A 24,874-nucleotide genomic window follows, 5' to 3' on the forward strand; every position below is an offset into this window, starting at 1 on the left:
TATCATGAAAGCATGAAAGTTATTGTGGAGACACATTTCTACAGTACAAATGACAACTACAGTATCTGTGAGACCACCTGTCACAGAAGCACCACAGGTGCTTTCACTGTAACATTGTCTTTACTATAATATAGATCAAAATAATAGACTTATTTTTCATTGCAGATGAAGTACACAAATAATCCTTTGTTATAAAGACACCAGGTTGACTCTTCTGAAGAACTAGAACTGAAATTTGTTGGATAACTGATTCTGTTTGATGTAATTGTACAAGTCTAGCAATGCCTTGATATGTTGTTATCCAACTGACTTATATTATCAAACTAGATTTTAACTCCTAAATAGGCATATAACCTTCAAACTGATAAGAAGAGCAATGAATTGTCGCCTTTCATACAGTCAAATTGAACAGCTAGTGACAGAGAAGAGGGAGCAGAAGAAGGGAAAGGGTAGACCTCAAGGAATAGTTCAGCGGAAAGTATAGTCCAACAATGAAGCTCTTTAGACCAAATTATTACAAGGGTAGATGTGAGCCAAGATTATCACATGTACACATCCAGTATTATTTTTTCTGGGCTGTATTGGTTTTTATTGAAAACAAAGCCTGCTGAGATACTTACCAAGCTTCTGATACCAATGGACATCCCCATGTTTCCAATGAATAAATACTTATTTTTCAAGCTTTTCCAGGCAACTTCATTAAGTTATTATATTCACTATATTAATTCTCTTACCTGTATGGGTCTTCTGTATTCAAACATTTGATTAGATGTTCATGAGAACTAATGCAATAATAGCTCAAATGTCTTTTGCAATTAGATATGAACTGGAGAGCTCTTAGGTGAGGTTCTGCTTTAGGTACAGTACCAAATCTGTACTTCTGAGACTGTACTTGAAGTTGCTGAACATATTTTTAGTGACTGAAAGGAATTTGATTGTATTCAGTAACATTCAAAGGTCAGGCTGCACATAAGGTAATGTTTTTTTGTTGTTGTTGTTTAGAAAATGAAAATATTTCAGTCAAGCCTAGCCTTCCTCTGTCTTCTGTGCATGTAGCTAATATATCATAGGGATTTAAAAATTAACATCCATTAGATTTTCAAGTATACTGGATCCAAAAAAAAAAAAAGGCAGTTAGTGTCTTCAGGAAAAATATTGTCCTACAGGCTATAAATCATTTCAAAATCTGAGATTCAGCAAGATTTCAGTTTATACTGAGTCATAAGATACTGTCTACAAAGATATTCTTAAGCAGTTTTTTCATATTCTTAATTTTCCATGGGCATGATTTATTGATTGCTAGCATTGTTTTATAGTTCCTCCTTTGTGTAGGAATTCAGAAACATCACATAAATTGCTTAAAAATCTCGGGAAAACAGTAACTGAAACTTAATTCAGCGATGCCTGTCTATATACATGTGTGCATTCTATGTGATATGTTAAAGATGTCTTTCAATGATTGTACTGTTTCCCATTATTAGAAATTTAAAAAGGTTAGTACTTCTATTATATTATCTTGATTCTCCTTTTGCTAGTACACTTCATCACTGCACAAGAAGTTCAAACCCTGGATTTAAAAGAAAAGACATGTCATAAACTTCAAGCTCCCAGATTTTCTGGCATCCATGGACTCTTCTGTCTGCACAGCAGAGGAATTGCACTGGTTCTGGAGGAGTTGTTACAGATGTACACTGGCACGAGTGGAAAGAAGGAAGTTGCTTGGGAGTTCTACCCATATAGGAATTAAAAATTACTTATTATTTGAGATCAAAATTCTATGCACTTAATTGTCATGTGGAAATAGTTATCAACATTAAGAGAAGATAAGGAAGCAGGTGAGTGCAGCCAAATGCCTGTGTACTTTGCACACTTGTCATAAAGGAAATAGACCCTTGACCAAACCAAAGGCATGGCAGTTGCCTTTCTTTGTGTGCGAGGAGTGCTACACCCATTAGCATCTCTGGCAAGCAGCAGCATGTCTAAAACAAATAAACTGTAGTGGCAATTTCCTACCTTGCCTTTCTAATACAGAAATTACAAGTGGCTAGTTAAAGTACTTGTTAGGAAATGAAATAAAATGGAAATAAGGATATAATGGGTCCAATATTGTGTTGATGCTTATTTTAACCAGGCTTTGTCTTCAGTAGGGCAGAATAAGGCAAATAAGGGCCGAGTCGGGCCCATATTTGTAGAATCATGTTCAGAAAATACACCCAGCTGTTAGATGCTGGCATGTAAGGAAATGAAAGGATTAGGACGATGGTGATGATAAATCAGTATATACCCTTGTGTCTATGAGAAATCTCAAAGCAGATGTCTTAAAATGTGTTCATTTTGCCCTGAGACATGTTCAGTAACCCACACAATGGAGAAAATGACCATGAGCTATGGTGTGATGTGTTTATCCATTAAATTACTTAGCAAGGATGACAAAATAAAATGATTGAATTCTTTTATGTTCCTTTGCCCCCTCCATATATCCAACTGACATACCCTGGTTTTTGTTCAGCACCTACAGTTGTATATTGGGACATCCATTGAAGAAGAAAAAGATATATAAATTTTCTTCTTAATTTGCTAGACTTACCATCTTCACAGAAATTGGTATTAGATCAAACACTATCTTTATTCAGTATATTATTATCTTAACTTTCTAGCAATATGTTAGTAATCCCAGGGAAAGCTTCTTGTATTTCAAAAACATATATTTATATATATGAAAATATTTAGAGAGTTTAACTTGTATCATGTAATTTTTGGATGTCTCTGTATTATGTATATATTTCAAATGCTTTTACTTAGCTAGACTTTTGGAGGATATTTGCAGTCTCTACATGACATTAAAAGGCTTTTGTCTGGAGACTGCAAAGGCTCAAGTGTGTCTCACTTTTATTTTGGCTTTTAGATACCTGACTATGATTATACAAAATTATGAAATAAATAAGGTGTTTTTTTCCACTAGCTTCTTAATGAAGAAGTTTCTTAATGAAGAAAACTTGTAGAAGTTTTGAGTGGTAGAAAAGATAATGCAAGAAAACTGGGCATTTCATTCCTTTTCAAACCCATTATTTCTGTTAATAAACGGACTGTAACAAGAGGAAACTAACACAAATAATAATGCAGCATATAATCACCTGCAAGAAATCCAATCTTTTGAGTAAATAGTGAAATTAATGTTAATAATCAATTCTCTAATGATCACACTGATGCACAATGTCATTAAAGGCAGGGCAACTGTGAAATGCAAACCACCAAAACTGAGAATCATTGATAATATGAGTAAACAGGGAGAAGAGCAAAAGTGGACTAAGAGAGGCATATACTTTCGGTACTCTTCAAAGAAGGATGCCAGATAGAGTAGGATATGCTTCATCCTCACCAGTTCTTTCACAAAGGGAACAGAAGCAGCTGCTAGGAGTAGCTTGTGGGAGGAGCAAAGGAAACTTCTCCAACTTTAAGTAGAGAAAAAGTAAATCTGGGTGCCAACATGTCTTACATTATTCAGTCATAGCTTTCAAGCATTTACAAATTTTAGCTGCCTTTTATCTTACTGGTCCTTCAAAAGGACCATTGCCAAGAACCGCTTTTAAATCCACTAAATATAAGTAAAAATGTCAAGTCAATTTCTTCTGCTTCTGTCTCTTCTATAATAAGTAATAATGGTAATAATAACTTGTTTTTAAGATGTTTGCTTCCTTTGTTTAGACTTTTTGGTGTATCTGAGGAGCTTGCTGCTGAACTGTCACATTCTGTGCATTTAACTTTCCAGGGTGGAGGAAAGCTAACAATCAAGATATACTAGTTGGGCATGTGTTCAGTGTGTGCACTCTAGATTCAATATCTGAGAGTTATGCACAAAGAGCTATGCATTTTCTCCTCCTGGGGAGCTGTAATAACTTGAGTCTTTGTTCATTTTTTTTTTTTTTCCCCCATATATATCCTATTTATTTCCCTATTATCCTATTTATTTCCATATATTTCCTTGATATATTTCCCATGTGTGGGAATGTGAGACCTGTTGAAGCTGCGGTCTCTTTTCCTCCAGAGCATGTAAAACCCTCTCTCCTGTTAGATGCTGCCCAAACTCACTGAACATCCCTGGTATTTTGCACACTCACAAAAGAGCTGTGAGGGTAGCAGCAATCATCACCAATTCTCAAAGAAAGACATTTAATCTTCTAAAATTTTATTTAAGCTTCTCAAAATGATAGGATGCTGGGCAAACTAATATGGCTGTTAGTGATCCCAGCAGATTCCGGTTTCTGCAGATTTTGTTTCTCTGACAAAGCAGTTGTTTATTGCGACCAACCTCTCTTTCTTAAAACATCACTTCTAGAAATATTAAAAAAAAAAAAAAAAAAGTGGGGGTGTGGTGGGGGGGAGTAATGAAAACAGATTTTCTACCAGGAAGCAGATCTGTGTTCTTAGACCTCTTTTCTTGCCTTGCACGTATTACCTGTTTGCTGCAAGTTACAGAACTTATTTGAATTCCCACTGTTTTGTTTCATTCGACTTTCTTTTAAGGGCACAGGAAAAGTACTTTATATGCAAAGACAAGAGTTCATTGTTAACAGTCATCATTGCAGCTTGACTAATAATAGTAGTATTTTGCTCACAATTATAATAGTAGTATTTTGCTTGCAGTTATGTGCGGCTAATGTACACAGAAACCCTGTAGTACCTATTCTTTTTCTCAAGTATTATGTGACCCTGCTATTGCCCCTCTGGGTCCTAGGGTTAAAGGCTTTAGTATGGTAAGGATGTGAGGCTTGGCACAAGATCAGCATGCTGTGTCTTTGTTCTGGGGTAATTGATACTTCATTCTTTACAAATAACTGCTGGCTCCTGCAATTAGTTACAAAAGTGCATATAGTAATGAGCATTATGTCACACAATTGTACAGTGCTAAGCAGATGATGAGAGAAACTAGGATAACAGTCACGAGGTTACTAGATAACTTCTGTTACAGGAAAACAAGTGAAAGCAAAGTAAAAATAAGACAAGTCCAGAGAAGAACAAAGCCTAAGAAGCCTTGGGGCCTGGGCTGTCTGTGTGATTAGCAGACATGCTGCCTGGTGCAGGCAAGGCCATCACTTTGTATCTACTGCTCTACAAGACTTCAGGTGTTTTAAGTGACTCAGCTGGCACAATCTTCAAAGTGTTTCTCCTTGTAGTGCCTGAATCCACCCCAGCTGTCAATGAGGGTGGTGCCAGTGATGCTTGCTGGGGACATGGGGCCTTGGCCTCCAGGGAGGAGTTTGTCACTAGTGTGCCTGGGCCTCAGCTCTCCTCCTTCCTCTGGTAAGCACTTGCATTTTTTTTCTCCTATTTGTGGGTATGTTGTTTGCTGGAACTGGTTACAGACAATTTTAGCCAAAGGGTCAGAGCCCATTTTCTTTGTGTTTTCATCTAGGAGGATTGGCACACATTGGAGATCATTTTATTTTAGTATTATGAGGTATGACCATACCATTTTAATCTAGTAGGCTCTGTGCATTTGGGCATGCTTGCAGGGAGAGATGAAGGTAAAGAGGATGCCCAAAACAAGTGGCATCTGTGAAACAGAATATCATCCATCCCTTCTGCAGAGAGATGGGAGATGTAAAAGTTAGGGATCCTATTTTTATTTTTTATTTTTTATTTTTTATTTTTTATTTTTTATTTTTTATTTTTTATTTTTTATTTTTTATTTTTTATTTTTTATTTTTTATTTTTTATTTTTTATTTTTTATTTTTTATTTTTTATTTTTTATTTTTTATTTTTTATTTTTTATTTTTTATTTTTTATTTTTTATTTTTTATTTTTTATTTTTTATTTTTTATTTTTTATTTTTTATTTTTTATTTTTTATTTTTTATTTTTTATTTTTTATTTTTTATTTTTTATTTTTTATTTTTTATTTTTTATTTTTTATTTTTTATTTTTTATTTTTTATTTTTTATTTTTTATTTTTTATTTTTTATTTTTTATTTTTTATTTTTTATTTTTTATTTTTTATTTTTTATTTTTTATTTTTTATTTTTTATTTTTTATTTTTTATTTTTTATTTTTTATTTTTTATTTTTTATTTTTTATTTTTTATTTATTTTTTATTTTTTATTTTTTATTTTTTATTTTTTATTTTTTATTTTTTTTTCCTGATGCTGTTACTTCTGAAATCTTTGCATTGCTTTACTTGTTGCATTACTGGCTATTAAGTAGCGCTTCTTAACACAGCAGACTTCACTACTGTAGCTAGCACTACTTGCCACTACTTTGGAAAGTAAGTTTCCTAAGGAAAAACCCTATTTAAGAAGGTACCTATTTAAAATTAGTTTGTGTTTTCAATGTTGCAAGGGTTTCTCTCTTTCTGAGGAAGTGATGATTATTTATGCAAACAGTCAAAAGAAAGGTCCCTCATAAAAGACAAAGTGTATCAATAGAGGTGTGCATATGGCTCTCTGTTCGCTTAGCTCATCTGCTGCACTTGTCGTACACACATGTTCTGATCCATAAATCAGGCAGTGATATCAGCGTGGTGCTATACTGGACTGAGCTTGCCAACCCAATCATTTATGCCTTGCAGTAGTAAAAGCTTTTTTTTTTTTTTCTTTTCTTTCTGCTATCTGTTTGTCGTTTTTATTGCATTAAAATTTACTTTAATCTAGTTACTGTCATAATGTTTGCAGCCTGGACAGAAACAGCATATTACCTGGTTTATCCCAACTGTTTTTCCAAGTCTGCTGTGTAACTATGCAGCCAATTTTGATATGGGCTAAGTGTGCCATAACTGTACAAAATAATTCTCCTTAAGAAATTCATTTATCAGGGGCCTGCGAAATGTTGAGGTAACAGGCAAGTACTGAAGAGGCGCTTGTATAAAGGATGAAGAACAGATACCTGTCAGTAAATTTGGTGCTATGACTCAGCCAAAAAAAGATGCCTCTGCTGAGATTTTTTAGTGTAAAAAGTCATTTAAATGATTGAGATAATATATTTTATGTTTTGATAATATAGCTTTTAGGTGAAGGATTCAGAAACTGGGAAATAGTACACATGCTCAACTCAGTTCTATTTAACTTTTGTTATAGTTTAAGACCATGACATGTGACAGATAATGAAGAACTAGGCAGTGTTAGAAAGACTTTTTGAATAGGAACTTCAAATGCAGTCCTCTTGCTGTTTGGTTATCAGACTACCTAGGCATGTTATAAATAGCAAAAATAGATTGTTAGATACATTCAATAGGAAAGAGAGGAGGCAGGACAGGGAAGTAATAACTTACATGAGATACTGATCATATTTCCATCAGCAGAAAATGACTCATGATTCATAAAAGCCTTCTTTATGCTAGAATACATTGTTTAGAATTTTGTTTAAAAATTAAACAGAACATCTAACTTCTCAGCAGCTGCAACTTCCTGGCCTGATTTCCAAGGGACGTTCTATAAATAAAACATATATTTCAAAGCACAAGTTTTCTTCAGAAGAGCCTATAGGCAACTTTAGTAGGATATTAATTTGCAGTACAGCCTTATTAATTTGCTAACTGAACAATTCTTTTGCAAGGGAAGTGTTGAATAGGAAGTGTGTTTTGAGTTGGCAAGTCAGAATCAGGCACCTTGCAAAAACAAATGTCCAAAGGAAAAGAATCTCTGCAAAATCTAAAGCAGAATTTATTCCAAGATTGCCGTTCTGAATAACAGAGTACAACAGCAGTACAGTGAGATCTCAGTCAACTCATCACCAGGTAGTAATCCTCCAAATAAAGGTTTAAATTTCACAGTAAACCTTTATGCACAGCTTTCAAAGCTTTGCAAATTAACAAGAAAATATATAGTGCACAATTCAATATGATCTATGGAGAAAAAGGAATGCTAGAAGATAATCCCTCTGTCACTTTCTTGGCACACGGAATATTTACACATACTTATATAAAAGAACAAGTCTCTTTTCTCTACTGTCTTTGCTGAGATGCCATACAACCCTGTAAGAGAGTGCATCACAGGAGGTGGTGGGCAGGCCTTCGGGAGGCACAGAAAAGAGGAAAGTCCTCTCTGAAAAGGCTTTCCCACCCTTTGTTGTTAAATTCTGGTGTCAAGAGTGGTATCTTAAGAGCTGCCTTAGAACCAACAGAGACAGAAGGTTAACACATCACACAGTGCTTGTTGGCAGCCTGTTTTAATGTAGGGACAGAGGACCAAACCCCCATGATATTTCTCTGTGACCTGTATGTGTATGCATGTATTTTATTACTTGATTGTTTTAATTACATATATTTAGCTTGAACAATGTATGAGATCTGGTATGCCTCCTAGTTTTAATAATGACTATATCTGTACTATTTAATAAACTGGCCAATTACAATTCCCTGGCACTGTGGCCAAGAGGCACAACATGGTGAGGCTTGTGTCTGTGAACTTAAACTAACATTCTTCTTCGTGCCCACTGCCCCCCAAATGAGGTGACTACATCCAGGCCTCTTTGTGAGCAGTGCCTCATATGAGCTATCCCCTGAACCAAGGCCAAGCATTGACTGGGAGAGCATGCATTCAAATGAGCCGTAACCATGCCAGGGAACGTGCTAAGAGCAAGATGGTACAGATGATGTGGCCCAGAACTCAGTCTGTGTCCTGGCCTTGTTCCGTTTACTGGAATAGACAGAGCACATAGCCAAAGAGGTCAGGATAAGAGCGCAGTGCTTGAATGTTTTAGCACACTAGGGACATTTGCCCTGCTGGCCTTGGCAATGTTTTCTCATGCACTGCTTCTGTGCATATGCTCGTTCCTTTCCCCTCCTCCCTTCTCCCTGACTGCTCCCTACCTTTGCATGCATGTCCGAGAGAGATGAGCTGAGTGCAAAGCCTGCAAGTCTACTTGGTCCTTATCCTGTCCTCTAATGACTGGAAACGTTTCTTGAATTTAAATCTGTACAGCCATATGAAGGCCAAGGCCAGGCACATCTGGTTTGAGAGCCCCAGTCACAGACTTGGAATGAAGGACTGAGACTCTACCATCCTTTAAAAAATAATGTTCCCAGGAATGTACAGGACTGCAAAAGGCTCCCTGCTGCCCTGCCAAGGAGCCTGCAATAGTGTGTGTACTCCTGTGAACTTCTGCAGAAATCGCATAGTTTAATTTTGACTTGGTTTGCTTCCAAGGGAATACAGAGCTTTAACCCAGGCCACCCTGTGTTACACACCAGTGACTTTCCCACTGATGGGCAGGCAGTATGTGCTTCTGGGGTACAAACACAAGCTATGGGCAAAAGCAAAGAACTTTGTTAGAGTGGAACAATTACTACAAGTAATATCAAAACAAAATACTTTCTCTTGTTAACATGGCACCAGTGTGGGTAGTAACACCGTCACAGAAAAGGCAGTAATAGAAGGTGATTTTTACTGTGCAGTGACTAAGGTGAAAGTCAATCTTCCTCCCAATAGAATTTTGTTGGCTTTATGTAGGTGAATTCATAATTTGAATAACACTCTGGAGATCTACAGATTTGTGCCCTGCTGCCTTCCAGCAAGGTGAGAGATCCCCAGTGCTTGCAATGTTCTTCAATATGCTGTATAAGACCTTAAATCACTGAAGTGTTTAAAAACCTTCTCAACAATGTATTTGTCTGTGTCTGTGATTGTGGAACCTTAATGGAATGGTAAAAAAAATATTTTCAGGGTGTCCTGGGCCAGACCTTGAAGGCTGACAGTACAGATTGATTTGAGACAGAAATCCTATGGGCACAGATTGGTTTAAGACATTCAACCTAAGAGTATCATTTAGAGGAACTGTTGGTAAAGCGTGTGTGTACTTGGAGCTTATTTTGTCCTTTTTATAGTTTATAGAGTGATTAGACAGAAAGAAGTCACGCTCTTAACAGAACACTGAGTTGGCTTCACAAGTCAAAATACAGAACAGGGATCTGAAAAGCTAGAAAACACAAAAACGTGGTTATAAAACTATGCATGGAGGAGGAGGCATGCAACTTCATAAACTCCAGCATAGGAGAGCTGATCCGGCTCATGTTGAAATCAATGACAAACTGTCAACTGGCTTTGAGCCAAGAACTGGTTTAAAATCAGGATAACAGGAGAATCTCCTTTTTATTTGCCTGTTTAAGCCTTTGTGTGTGTGTGTATGTTTATTATTTTGCTCATTCGAAATGCTATTACTTCCATTCTAAGATATATTTTTTTTCCAGGGTCAGAGATGTCTTACATTTCTCAAGTGTAATTCATTTTCAATAAAACACTCCATGTTCCATATCAACCATTAACATTTCCAGACTGTAAACCTGACAAGTTTAACAGATTTATTCTTGTTTTCTATTAACGTTAAACTAAGATTGTAAGGTTAACATTTGGTGTGGACACTCTTTATGTCCACAGCTTTGTTCTGTGGTGAAATTAGCTGCCAAAATAAACCAGGAAAGGCAACTCTTTCTTGAAGTGACTTAGGTTTGAACAACTGTAATTTTAACATTCAATATGCACAAAGGAAAAGGACTCAAAATATAAAATCTATTAGTAGCAGAATATGTGAAAATTTAATAACTCCTGACTAGAAATTCACTGGAGAATAAGTGACTACCTCAGAAAACAGAGGTACAGGAAAACTATTTTAAAAAAAAAAAAAAAAGGAAGGTGAGATTGAGGCTAGTGCAAGTTGCCATTAACAGCTTCATGATGAGTATGATGCCAGGAGCAGGACTTGACTGTGAACATGAGCAGCTACAGTCTTGAGAAGCATTATAGGCTGGAACTCTGGGTGACTGCGGCTCACAGGTTCCCTACCTGAGTCATGGACAGAGAAGAAGGAATTGCTACTTCTTGGTATCACTAGAGGGGAGGTGGAAGTCTCTCATCATTTTGTTATTATAATATTGGGTCAGTGTGGAAATGGTTCAGACCATTGCCTTAGTCCAACAGACTACTGATCAGGAGCTTATGTGCAGGAAAGCTGGCACTGAAGGGCCGCCTTGTGTGCTGACCAGTGACAAATGGACTCCTTTTTACTTGCCTGATCAGAAGTTCTGGTTGTATCTATGGGGCATTAACAAAACCTCCCTTAAATATGCAAGCAAAGAAAACCCCTTGTTCTTCTAATCCTGTTTAATGACTGAAACTCTGTTTTAAGTATTTACAGTAAACTATGTTTGGATTCTCTGTGGATAAACAACTTTTTTTAATGTAAAGCTTATGCCCATAAGACAAATCTTATTCACTGTCTCAGCATAGGACAAATGCAGCTTACTATGAAAATCACTTTAAGGTGTGTGTGTTGCTGTTGTTGTTTTTTAATAACAATAAGATTAAAAGTAAGCTAGAAATACATCTGTAGATTCATAGCAGGAACAACAACAAGGGGCCATGAAGATGATCAGAGGACTGGAGCACCTTTACTGTGAAGAAAGGCTGAGAGAGCTCGAGCTGTTCAGCCTGAAGAAGAGAAGGCTCTGGGGTGACCTCATTGCAGCTTTTGAACACTTAAAGGGGTCTTATAAAAAAAAAGATGGAGAGCAACTTTTTGCTTAGTCAGATAATGACAGGGCAAGGAGGAATGGTTTTGAACTAAAAGAGGGGAGATTTAAATTAGAGGTTAGGAGGAAATTCTTCACTCAGGGTGGTGAGGCATGGGAACAGGTTGCCCAGAGAAGTATTGTGGATGCCCCATCCCTGGAGGTGTTCAAGGCCAGGAAGGATGGGGTTTTGGGCAACCTGGTGTAGTGAGTGGCATCCCTGCCCATGGCAGGGAGGTTGGAACGAGATGATCTTTAAGGTCTCTTCCAACCTGAGACATTTTAGGATTCTATGAACGTGGAACATAGGGTTTTGATCCAGGGTACAAGTACAATATGACCAAACTAGCCAGTTCTAGATATCTTAACACTCGGACTGGTTGGCTGCCTGTATGTGTAATGTGTTGTATTTCCTACTTAACTCCCCTGTCACTTAAATTTCTGTTGATATGATGAAAAACTTTCAAGTCATTTTGAAAACTGATTTTAGTGAAGCTTGACTCATAGGGGTATTACTTAAAGTTCTCTACAACACTCAAAATGTAAAGAAAGGGTTGTCAGATACTGGGAACATGTAACAGAGCTTTTAAAAGAAGTGGGAACTTGACATGAGCTTTAAAATTAATTCAAAACACTTAATTCCACCTCCTCAGGCATAACTAGAGAGATGGAAAAGAAATGGTAAAGTGAAAAGGAAATAAAGTGACTTTGCCAGAAAATTCTATAGCCAAAGAAAGTGGTCTTTTTTAGATGGAAGTAATTTGGCAGAGGGATGTTGAAAATAGTAAGGTGGATCCACGTGGTCTCACGTTTGGATCTCATGACTGCAGCTTCGTTTTGTGTCTAAACTTAAAGCGATCAGTCGCATACCGTACTCAGATACAGCAGAAGCACCACCTTGGATGTAAAAAACTCATGACTGAAGTGTATATTTGCCTGAACAGAAGGATGAGTCTTGCTTATTGTCTATTGTCTAAGCCGGATAATAAAAAGAACATCTATATGTATGGGTAAGAACAGATAGATTTGTTTTTTCTTCTTACACATTAAGCTGATCCTATCTGAGCAAAACATGAAATTGGTTCCAGAAAGCATATAGTATGATGTTGTATATATCTTAGCAGAGTATGTTTAATTGGGTTCAGCACTGTCGTAAGCTGACAGTACAGATTTCTTGTCTAGAGCCAATTAATGTTCACTGAAGATGTAGTAAGGACCCTTATAGGCCTGAAAAATGGGATTGCTGAGGGACCCTCCAAACCAATATATGTGTGTTCCTGCTGGAATAAGTAAACTGTAACTTTAGGTATATGGGAATACTTGATGGGCTGCATAGATCAGCTCATGGAATGTCAGCTAAAACCTCCCAACAGTGATTATCCATCTTGTCAGCTTCCAACCCAGGTGAAAAAAATAAAAATCTGCCAACTACAGTCTTTTATTGAGAGGAGTTTGATGCTAACTTGTGGTGAACATTGTCCTTTCAGTTTCCACTGTGTTTTTCTCATATTCATAGTTTTTCAAATATTATAGAAGTTTTACTACCTTGGTAGCTGAGTTATGGATAATTCATTGCACTATTTTTAGTGGTTTCTTTGCCCTCAATGTGTATACAAAAATGAATCTATGGAGATGTATGGGTATGCATGAGAACTATTATTACCTTTTAAGTACAAGTAGCAGTGCTTTTCTCATGGTCCGTTAAGGAATTCAGGTCCTGATAACTTCACCTGAAATGGTGAGTAGCCAAATTCAATATACTTTTTTTTTCCCCCACCTGTAGATAATTCTGTATTGACTAAGAGGCTGCTGTCACTACCTGCATTAGGCATCAGCTGATAAGTTTAAAACAATTGATTAATTTCATCCTAGGAGCTACTATCAACTCATCTTTTGTATAAGAGATGAAGTGTTTTGAATGAATATGAAAATGCTAAATACAGAAATATTTAAAAACGAACATAACTGTTTTTTAGAGATGTGTTAAATACTAAAGATAAATGTGGAGGGTCTCAAAAAATCTTAGTATTGCATGTAGCATTTACAGAGCAGGGTCACAGAGCGACTACTTTATTCCATCTTTTTCTTTTACACAAACTGGCAGTGTTTTTAAAACAGCTCTTTCGCATCAGCTCTGTCCATAATTGTTCTGTTTTGGCTGACTACTACTATTTGCTGAAATACCACTTCTTATCTTCCATCTCTTCTCTGGCTGTTATCCACTTTTCAGCTACTCCTCTGCATCTTCTGACGTGTGGGACTTCTTTGGGAGACAATTTATAGTGCTTTAGATAGTCTTTGAGTGCTGCCTGCCTTTTTTTTTTTTTTTTAAGTAGCATGTTCCACAATTGCATTTGTAAGGAGCATTCAAATTTCTCATGAATATCTGTGAAAATGGTTCTCAATGTGTTTAATCTATGTGGCAGTGATGAAGAAATAAGGTTATTTAGAACTGTAATTCCTAAGACATTAATTACTTACTATTTTCTTCTGATATAAAGGAAGTTGTTCCCTGCTTGCATTTCAAATTTGTATGCCTTGCTTTTTTAGTGTCACCAGTCAATGATACCAAGAACAAGAAATGTTTCATATTGTCTTTTGCAAGTAAATGGTATAGAGAGATGTCTCCTTATGAGGAATGATAGAGGAAAGTATGGAATTGTTGTAATCTTTATTCTTTTATTTTTCATTTAAAAAAAAAAAAACAAAACACTGTTTTTAATAAGAACCTGAATTACTCATTGTATGTAGCACATCAAGGCTTTTATGATCTTCAGAACATGGAATGCTTTTTGTTCCAGCTGAAGTCACATACCAGAGTGATGAGGATCAGAAACCCTAGAGAGGTAGAAAGATGGATGTCCTATAAGGTTAAATTATTTTCTTCTTCATGTTGACATATTCTGTAGAATATACCATGATGTGGCATTAACTCCAACTCTCACTTTTAAGAGTAAAATAAAAGCACTATTCAGGCTGTATTCTTTTTGTCCTTTGTTTTAATTTCTGGCTTTACATGTGTCGTAAAACTCAAGACGATTTCTGTTGTGAGGCCTAAATACAACTTTATCATAGTGTATTAAAAACATGATGACGGTTATTTGGTTAGCCACCAATTTCCTTTCTCATGCTCACAGTCTCAGATTACTAAACTATCATCTGGTATTCTCAGACGTGCTAACTAATTGCCCTGTAGTAGACAAATAAAGAGCACATTTACAAGTAATGTGTGGGATGTACTAACTAATGTCAATTCACGTGTTGCCTGGATACAGGTTTTATTTGAGTTTAGGATTATTTAATTAACTTCTTAATTGTCAAGTACAGAGAACTGAAGCATACAGTCCAAAGTCTAGTCAATGGAAGAACTCAATAGACTGTAATGGACTTTGGCTCGGACTTCTACTGCTATGGTCATCAACAGTATTGTAGTTGCAACATAAAAAAAAAATGAAAATTAAAAGGGGCTTAGATGATGTTGGAGGTGCCCATATGTAGGGGGAGGTTGCACGTCAGGTTAAAGGAAATCCATTTATAAAGAGTATTGTTCAATGTGTTTCAGATAAAAAGGAAAAAGAAATGTTGAACAGCCACTTAGGTGAACATCGTGTGGCTGTCTAATGGACAAAGCACAAAGGTCCTGTGGAAGGAGAACTATATGTGGTAGTGGGTAGTGATATCTGTCTGCTTTATAATGGTCCTTCTTATCTGTTTTGGGAGATGGAAGTTGCAGGAAATCATTGGTGTTTAATATTAGTATATACTGTTCAACGTTCAATGAAAACAGAGAGAAGAAAGTAGAGAGGATGTATAGGTAACTTTTAAAAGTGAGTCATAGCTCCCTCTTCATAAAGTTGTAGAAACACACAGTGTAGAAATGTGTCTGAGTTAACTGCGGACGATGGCTGGGGCTGAGGAAAGACTTCTGCAGATGTTTGGATTTAGAGATGTTGATCTGGTAAGGAGAAAACTCTTCATTCATTTGCCTTCAATCTATGGGTAACTTCTACTCAAGAGGAGAACAACTAGAACAATCTAGTAAAATTGCCTGATTTAACAAAGCTGAAATATGAATGTATCATTAGGCTACATTAGGCTGACTGTGCAAGACGAGATGGGGTTCATCACATTGATTATTTTTTCCAAACTCAGCAGAGGGACAAAAACTCCATAAAACTTTAAACATGTGCTATCTACTCTAACATCCTCTCAGAAAGGGCAAGGGTACATGAAAACACCATAATAGTAATATATGCTTTATTATGGTTGTCTGCCATAACTGTTTTGTGGTGAAACAAGAGGTTTTAGTGTAAAGCTTCCAATTTCAGCATCATCATGACTAATAAGGAAGGATCAAATTTCCCAGCATATTACTCTGTATGGAAAGGAGAGGGATGGCAATGGACACTGAACCCACCCAAGAGCACTGAAAATTAAAATGGTGATGAATGCCTGGTAAAAACATTAATGCAGAAAACAAGATCATCCACAGGAGATGGGAGGCATAGGAGATATTGCTGCTGACTTCCATGGGGGAGATGCAGAGATGAGGGCTGAGAACCAACAGGCATACAGCTGGTGCCCTCTGTTCTTTGGGACTAGAGGCTGAGGCAACCCAGAGTAAAGTGAGCTTCTGCTCTTCTCTGGAGACATGACTGATGGCATGCTGCCTTCCTGGCAGGTGTTTGTGCTCATATTTGTGGGTGCAGAGACTATCACTGCTTGGTCTCCTTTGAATCTGCAGCATGCATTTTTGTTGGGAAACAAAACATTTTGTTGGGAATGTTGTATGTGGCATAGATAGGTGTGAAATGCCTTATCTGAAACAGAGCCATCTGATGGGATGTAAGGTTGCTCTAACTGTTTCCAATTTTTTTTTTTTTTTTTTACCCAGAGGTGATGGTTTACTGACTATGAATGCTTTCAAAGACCTGCTTAAACAAAAGCTGTGAACCTAAATCAGTCTGCTCTATTAGAAGCTGGAGGTCTGTATTTGCTGTATTGAATGGAATTTTCTACTGTCCTAATCTGACTGGAATGGAAGGTAAGATAAAATTTGCACATTTAAATTGCATGCTGAAATGGAGTGGGGAAGGGGATGAGAGGAAGGGGGAGCCCACACCTTTTCCAGCAATTAGATTAGCTATGGAAACACATTTATATATAGGTTGAACACCACCTCTTTTCTCTTTGCTTTCACACTGAATCCCTTCTGATTTGTTGCAAAGGGAGGCTTGACTCCTCTGCAATGGTGATGTGGTGGATTTGATTCACAGGCTAACAGAGTTAAGGTGTTTCTTGTACCACAGCTTAATAAGAAAAAAAACTGAGGATGTTTATTTCAGTGTTATTTACCAGACTTTCTTTATATGAGTACCAAATCCATCCAATCCATCGGATTTTTTGAGATTACATGCAGCTGAAATACTAAAGACCTGTCTTTCAGACAGATTTCCTCTACTTCAGCACAATTGGTCCCTACATCAGCTTTTACAGACTTATGGTAGCTACTTTACAGTTCCTTAGTCCTTCAGAAAAGCTGATCCAAGTTTTATAATCTCTTTTTTTTTTTTTTTTTAATAGATGATTTTTCAGAAGCCAGGAGTTTCTCTCTAGAATCTCTTTCTTGCCTCATTATTTCCTGGCAATTTTGAGCTGATTCTTTGTTTCCTATTCCACGAGTCTGGAATGCTACAATATTTTTCATTCAGTGTTTGAGGAAGAACTCTCTGTCATGTAAAAACTTGTCCTGTTCAAAAAGTTCATAATTTTATTTAATATTCTAACACACCAGTCTTTGACTTAAAACAATATATCTGGTGTTTTTGTAACAGCAATGGTATGAAGATTTAAGGGGAAGTAAGGTGTTTGAGGATATATTGCCTCCCCTTCTATAACTTGCTTCTTTTTAGAAGGAAAAATTAAAAGAAAATTGCTTACAGTGTTGCCTTGTGCAGCTATCCCACAGTAACTGGAAGAATATATTTTTAATAAAATATTTTAGGAGAGTGCCCAATAATTCCTGAAAGCCATTTCCTGTCAGAAGTCCTCTTTCTCACCTTTCATTCCCCCTTCTGAGCTCACTAGGGGGAATGAATTACTCTTTAATTTTAATTCTCCAGGAGTGGTATGTAGCATACTGTAAGGATCAACATCAGTATGCAGGATGTAGCACACGATCCTGGAGGCCAGTACATCCAAGACACAGGTTGGTATGAGAAAAAACAAGTCCCTAAACCCTCCTTCCATCATCCAGTGCTTCAGTTACAGCAGCCACATTGCTGACCTGTAGCAGACTCTTGCAGTAACACCTAAAATGTACAGACATGGTACTCAGTAACGTCCACTGAATACCTATATAAGATCAGTGCAACTGGCCTTGTTTACCATCACATAAAATAGAAAGTACTACATTCAATACACTTTTTAGAACCACTGCATGCTAGATGTTTTGTTGCAAAAAATGCATACTTTCTTTGTCACAGCTTGACACTATGGAAGAGGTGTTAAGGTCTTCCTTCTTTGCTACGAAGAAAGTTTACAAAATGAAAGTGCTCCACAAAAATAGCTTTCCAATCTGCTTTTCCTCTGGGATTTGGCCTTGAAACTCCAAATTTAATATGTTGAACAAAATAATGCTGTAACTTGGAAAAAGAAAAAATCTCTACTCTTAAAAATAAATACATTTTTTTAAAAAATCTGCCTCTCACTCCCTCTCCTTCACGAAAAGCCCTCTGGAAAAAATCAAAAAGAAAATACTATGCTCATTTCAGGCTGCAAGCTAGACAATCCCTTTGCTTTTTATTTTGGTTAGAAGTTTGAACTCCCTCACTCCACGACTAACCTGAACAAATATTATGCCTTAGATGACTTCAAGAGAACAAATTCCAAAACAAGCAAAGAAACAATAGACAACAAATCTTTTTCTCATGGAAAAAAATAGGTGGCTAATTGTCCTTCTAAGAATGATAGATAATCATTCGCAAGCATTTTTTCAACAAACAAAAGTACAATTTATATAGTTTAATTTGGGAAGGAAAAAAAAAAAAAAACAACCACAACTCATACACAGTAGTTTTGAACTAGCTTCAGCCCTACTGTGCTGTGTACACAGTGTAATAATATCCTTAGCAAAACAAGGAATCGTTTATACAACCCCATGCTACATAGAAACCCTGTAAATACTGGAATTTTACATAATGTAAAATTGTCACGCTTTAGAGACGGTATTACATACTTTTGCTACCAGGAATGAAATTTTGTGGTTAGTAAAAATATTCATCTATAGACCTGTTGCTGGTGTTGAGCAATGCTGAATTTTAGAATACTTGTTTAAGTTCAGACCCTTGCATATCTCCTGCTAAGCAAAACTCACAGGTTCAGAGCAGTAATTCCATGTGTGGTGGAAAAGCCATGTGTGGCTTTTCAATTCCTTGTGATGATCCCCTGGTATAGACGCAGCAAACTCCTGCTGATTTATTGCTTCCTTCAAAAGGGAAGGAAAGGGAAATAAAAGGCCCCATTAGAGTAAGAGCTCTCAAAATCTGATTAAACTTTGACTGTGGTGGATGGTTTCCCTGGTAGCCCCAAGGCACAGCTCACGCTGTCTCTCTGAATGAAGATTGAAAAGTGTATCCCCTGAACTCCTGGAGGGAGTGCAGTCACCTGCACTTTCAGAAGCTTTTGCACAGTGATCCAGCCTGGCACTGGATATGATTAAGTGTTTCTTGCAGGTAGTGACTGCTTACAAGTTTTCCTGTTACTCTAGGGAGCACCAGTTTTTTAAATGCATCAAGGGTGAAAAGAACTTGGAGGACAAAAAGGTGGCATGCTAATCAGACCTGGTGTTCATGGCAGGTGCTATGGCTGGCAAAGAACATTTTCAGGACTTTGCCAACTTTCTTGAATCTGCAGGTCTCTTGTCACTTTTGGGCGGGAACCATGTATGGTTAAGAAATTCTGCAGGAATGCTTGTGCTCTTTATCTGTCCCCAAGATCTGACTAGAAACCAGAGGTTTACTGGTTGTCTCAAACAGAATAGCTGGTAGGCTAAGGAGGATTGGATCCACATGCCTGGGGACTCGTGTGTGTGCACTGCAAAACCCCACTGCTGGAGAAGATGCCAAGAAAGAGGTCTCCATAAGGAGAATGTACTTGGGGGTGGATTTACCTGGATGCATGCAGGTAGGCATGCATCCATTTTACTCACAGTTTGAGTTCTCCAGGCACAAGATGGTTTAGGGGATATTTAGTTAAGCTTGTGTGTTGCTGTGTAGGTCAGAATACTCATTAGCTGGTCCCCAGGATTACATTAACATTGCTGCCCTTCTCCGGGACTGTGGCCGGCTTGTCTCCAGCAGGTGCAGACAGCAGAGCAAACATATAACCATCTTACACTAACTAGAGTGATCAGCTCATAGGAGAGGGAATCTGCAATCCTGTTAAGTCCATAAACAGCAGAGAGGCACAGATGTTCAGCACATCTGAAAATCCTGGTACTTACTCAGATGTTTTACTATGAATCTAGGTGCCTCATTCTGGACTTCCTGCCCCTGATCATGTTATCTCTATTTCTCACCTGGTTATCTTCACTGTTATTCCTGAGTAGATTTTTCCGTTTATCTTTTACTAGAGCTTTTTGCCTGATATTTAACCCAAAACAACTCTGGTAATGCAATGGAAGAAGAGTTCTTCACTGTTCCCAAGGGAATATTCTCTTCCCACAACTGTAACAAGATGCTTCTGAGGAAAAACTCAAAATAATAATTTAATTTGACACAGCCTTGCACTACACTTTCCTACTGAGCACCCTGGCTAATACCACTCTTCTGTCTTCCCCTTCCTCCCTGCAATGATCTGCATCCTGTGAATTTTTGTGATTTTTGTAATCTTTTCCATCCTGATCCTAGGAGTGAACTTGCATGAAGTATGAAAATGATAAACTCATTGTGGAGTCTCAATATAAAATGTTGCAAAATCAGCATGATCTGTTTGGTAGTTTTTTTGTTGTTTTTGTTGTTGCTGTTTTTTTTCTTTTTAATATTAAAAATCTAGAGTTTTATATAAAACCAAAGAATAACAGCCCAATTAAAATTGATTTTTGTTATGCTATTTTTTAGGTTATTTGTCCCTATCTTTAGGAAGAAAATGAGTGGTGAACCCAGGTAGTAAGAAACATAGGGCACATTATACATTAGGAACTGAATACAGAAACAGAGATTTTTTTTTTTTCCTCTTCCATGAGATGTTTGGAATGCAGGGAGACAGCGCTAGCTGCTTTTGACACACTGCTGCCTTAATAAACATAAATACAGAGAGATTCTAGGCTTTGGGTCTGGTCCTGTATTGTTCTGGTGTCCAAATGCCAAGTACTGTCCCATTCCCACAGAGCCTGAAAGGGAGATCTTCATCATGTGGTAGTATCCAGTGTCTAGACATTGAGTGTTCATATCCATGCATGACAGAGAATGTATGTGGGGAAATGTCTTGTGGCTAATGCTTCATTTGTTTGTTTCTACCCTTATTCGCAGTGGTTCTGTGTTACTTTAAGAAGACTGTGAGATGTAATCACTGCAGGAGGTGATTTTTCCTTTGATAGCTTCTGCCCCATGGAGCTGCTGAGCTTGCTCAAAAGGCACCAGCTTCCAGACATGGCTGTGTGTGGCAGACCAAGGCAGTACCAGAAAGAGAGAGGAAGCCTGAGGATCATTCAGAGACATGATGTGATATCCAGACCTCACAGGTGTTGGAAAAGGACTTCCTGAAAATCACAGAGGACTGGACAGTGTTCACTGCAAATCAAGGACATATAAAATCACACTTGGAAGAAGGGCTCTGCCTGCCAGAAAACAGCCATTTGATCATGTTTTTAATGTCCATCTCACTTTACCTTGTCACTTTGTGTGTTTGGAAGCTGACTATATGATTGGAAAATAAAAATGAAAAATAAAAGTTATATTCTACAAGGAGAAAACCTATTAAGAACTTGGTTGCCTGTGAAGAGACAGAAGGGAATCTCTGTACCTTCCACTGTTGGAGAAAGTACAGGCAGAGACATATTAAGGCTCTGTTTAGTCAGTCATATCACACCACTGATGGACTCATTTAAGCTGCTGCAGGTAAGGGTTTTTAATAGTTCTTAAGTTGCATGCAAGAGTTCCAAGCACTTTTTAAAATTGTCCCACCTGTGGAATCAATTTTCTTGATTTTTTTTTTCTTCTATCCAGTAAAATGAGTAATAAAAACTCTTAGGGCTGTTAATCACAGGATGCTTACACCTGTTTTGCTAGTACCTTGGCCTACTTAATGAAGTAGGAGCAGGAGGAGCAGCCTTGGCTTTGTGAGTAACTATGTTTCCACTCCTAGAGTCTAACTGAGGCTATCCTGAACTGATTCACGGGGAACTAACTACAGGAATGTATGGTTTCTACCCAACATTTTACAGATGACAGCAAAATCAAGTCCAGTACTGATGAGCTAGGGCTGATGTTTTTTCAGCACTGGAATGAGAATCTAAGTATGTATTTAACATTTCACTAAGAGACTCAATTCAGTAGATATGAGGTCTATGATAGCCCTTACTTGCTGTGCCACTTTGAGAATGGCTTAGTTTTTCTCTATTTTGATTTTTTCCGCTGCCAAATAAGAACAATATTCTCTCAGTGTGAAGTGCTTTGATAGCATCCAAATGGAATTTCTGTAAGCACACTGTAAGTTTATTGTGTTACTGGACTTTGAATTTTACTCTTGGGAAAGTGCATTAATTATGTAAAGCAGACCAAAGTTTAGCAATGCTAATGGAGCTCAACTATTTAAAAAAGAAACCCTGAGAGGTATCTTGAGACTCTGGGTTGTTGCTTCTGTACATTTGAGCTGGCTCAGAAATGGCAAAATAAATTTGTTGTGCTCTTCAAGTGCTGGGCTGACCATCATATGCTCTTGGGTGGGCAATGTTAAGAGTGGGTAAGTGGACGTGGACGTTGTCACTTCTTGAAAGAGTGAGGTGTCAAGTCTCCTCTGTGTTGAATGTGCCTTATTTCTGCCTTTGGCTTGTAAGCCATGTGGGAGCAAGACCAAGTGGATCATTCTAGCAATTTTTAAAAGATACTGATAGGGAAGTTCGCTAAGGCAAGTAGAGAGGTAGCACTAGCTTTCTACCTGCCATTTAGCAGAAGATGGTTGTACCTGTTAGCTGAAGGAGATCTGGAGACCTGGACATGTCTCTCCAACAGTACCCAGGGAATGTTCAGGAGGACCAAGAAAGATGGTCAAAATTGTCAGTATCATTTTCAAATGTTGGACATCAATTAATTTTTATTTCTAAACCTAAAAAGTTTTGGTACAACTAACATCATAAAAATCCTAAGTCTGGACTAGCTTAGGAATAGATTTTGTGGGAAATATTCACTCTTAAGCTAGTATTTGGAGTCTTTTTATAGTAAACAGAGAAGGATAGAGGAAGGCACTTAATGCTAGGGCTGGCTAATTTGATTGATTTTTAGATACTTGTTTAAGGATGAAATTAATCACACCTTAAGAACATTTTTCACTGAGAAGTCTAAGTAAGAGGGTCAAATATAGGCATATACGTTTGTACAGATGTACCACAATGCAGATTGTAGTTGATAGGGATTTTGTATAGTGTCTTTCCACAGTTCAACCTTTCAGACAGAAATCTCTCTCTCTACCTCTCTTTCTCGACTGAAGAGCTGTTTTCTGAATATTGACTATGAAATAAAATACTGCATATAAAATTACTGGGGGGAAGCAAATTAAAAGCTATTAAAGTGACTCTTTAACATCAAATAGAAATTGTGCCTTTTCAAAATATATTGCGTTAATGGATATTCTAAAAAGGAAGTGCTTTTGTTAAGCTTAAACAAGTAGTTTTCAACAGATATTCTTCTACAACTTCTTCCTGTTAACAAGGAAGAACACAATAGAGTTTAAAAATTGTATAGCAGATGTTAGACTGCTGTGTATGTGTTCTGTACCTATGTTATAGGTCAACACAAAGTGGATATAATTGTGGGTTTTGTTAATTTTATATTTAAAATGATCTTAAAAATTCCAAACAGTTCAACAAATTGAGTGTTTTTCAGTGGTTCTCTACTATGCAAGTGAACACTTTTTAAGTGCAACCTTCTACACACACATACATTTATATATTTATATTCTTCATCAACACTAATTTATACTACTTCTACCTAGAAAACTTTACTTTTCTTCCTCAAATACCTCAGATACCAAAGACAATAAGCTACTGAAAAAAGTGTTTTGTTTTTTTTTTTTTTTTAGTGGTAGTTCCTTTGTGTGAATGTTTCTAGGATTACATCAGGGCGCACTCGCTCCAGGGCAATCACAGCAACTCTGTTGAGTTTTCTAACTCTTAAATGTTTGATTTTGTGGCCTTAATTTTATTTAATGTCAGTTCTGTAAGTAATATACATCCTGCTGAAAGCCTGAGTGCTTGCTGAGTAGCTACTACACGTGAGTTCCTGGCCAGTGAGTGAATGAGCCATTTCTTTTCAATGCTCCAAACTCCTTCAGGCTCCTACTCCTTCGCTCCCAAGGCGACATGGCTGGATCGCAAGCTGGCAGTCTCTGTCTCCCTGTGGTGCTCCAGTCAGCTGAGGTTAGATTTGAGCAAGAATTTATATTTTGTAAAAAGCAGAGGTAATTTTTTGATGTTTTTCAAAAAAAAAAAAAAAAAGTGAAATAGTTTGGCTTTTGTTACTTGTGGATCCAGGTTAAAAGCCCAGAAGGTGCTACATATTGCTGTGGTAAGCGGCTGACTCAAACTGAGAGGCTTCCTTCACTACCCCTGTACCAGTATTGTGGCTTTACCACCCTCCTAGTTGGGAACAGGCACTATGACTGATTTGTATACACTGTTTAGTCTCCACGTTTTCCTTTCTGGTTTCTTTTACTGCTCATCTGTGCTCTGTTTCTGACAGCTGAGACATTTGTACATGAGTTGCCTGCTATTTCAGGAAATTCAGCATGGTAGGTGGAGTTGGTCCTGGCTGAAGAGATGGCCTCTGCATGGCATCCCTGCTGTGGTGGAGCTCTTATGAGGGCTGTTCATTCCTCTTGGGAAGAGGAAGAAGGAAAATGCCCTGACAGCCACAAATCCATTCATCTTGATATCAAAGGCCAATTATATTGGTCAGGTATGATTTACCCTTGGTAAATCTATTCTGACTATTCCCAGTCACTTTTTTTCTTTCATCTGTCTGTGAATGACTTCCAAGAAGACTTCATGATTTTTTTTTTCTGGGGACTGAAGCAAAGCTGACCAGCCTGTAGTTCCCCATTTTTTTTCTTTCAGTCTTTTTTTGAAGATGGGTAGAAAGTCTGCTTTCCTCTAAGCATCAG

General features: G+C 37.3%; 1 protein-coding gene across 7 annotated transcripts in view; it reads left to right on the plus strand.

The window, feature by feature from the left end:
• The window catches only part of LOC310885219 (uncharacterized protein), a gene marked incomplete at its 5' end in the record, with an annotated part of 109,173 nt that overhangs the window by 25,617 nt on the left and 58,682 nt on the right, over positions 1–24,874 (plus strand). The window contains 3 exons of one of the 7 annotated variants that reach the window (XM_083808280.1): positions 16,392–16,541; positions 21,028–21,615; positions 21,863–22,410. Of the gene's footprint in view, positions 1–4,368; positions 5,302–16,391; positions 16,542–17,619; positions 17,706–21,027; positions 22,411–24,874 lie in introns of those variants that run through there. The other 6 variants (XM_083808278.1, XR_014574613.1, XR_014574614.1 and 3 more) reach the window with 6 other exon arrangements.

Source organism: Anser anser (assembly GCF_964211835.1).
Source record: "Anser anser genome assembly, chromosome: 1".
In the NCBI taxonomy this organism is placed as follows: Eukaryota; Metazoa; Chordata; class Aves; order Anseriformes; family Anatidae; genus Anser; species Anser anser.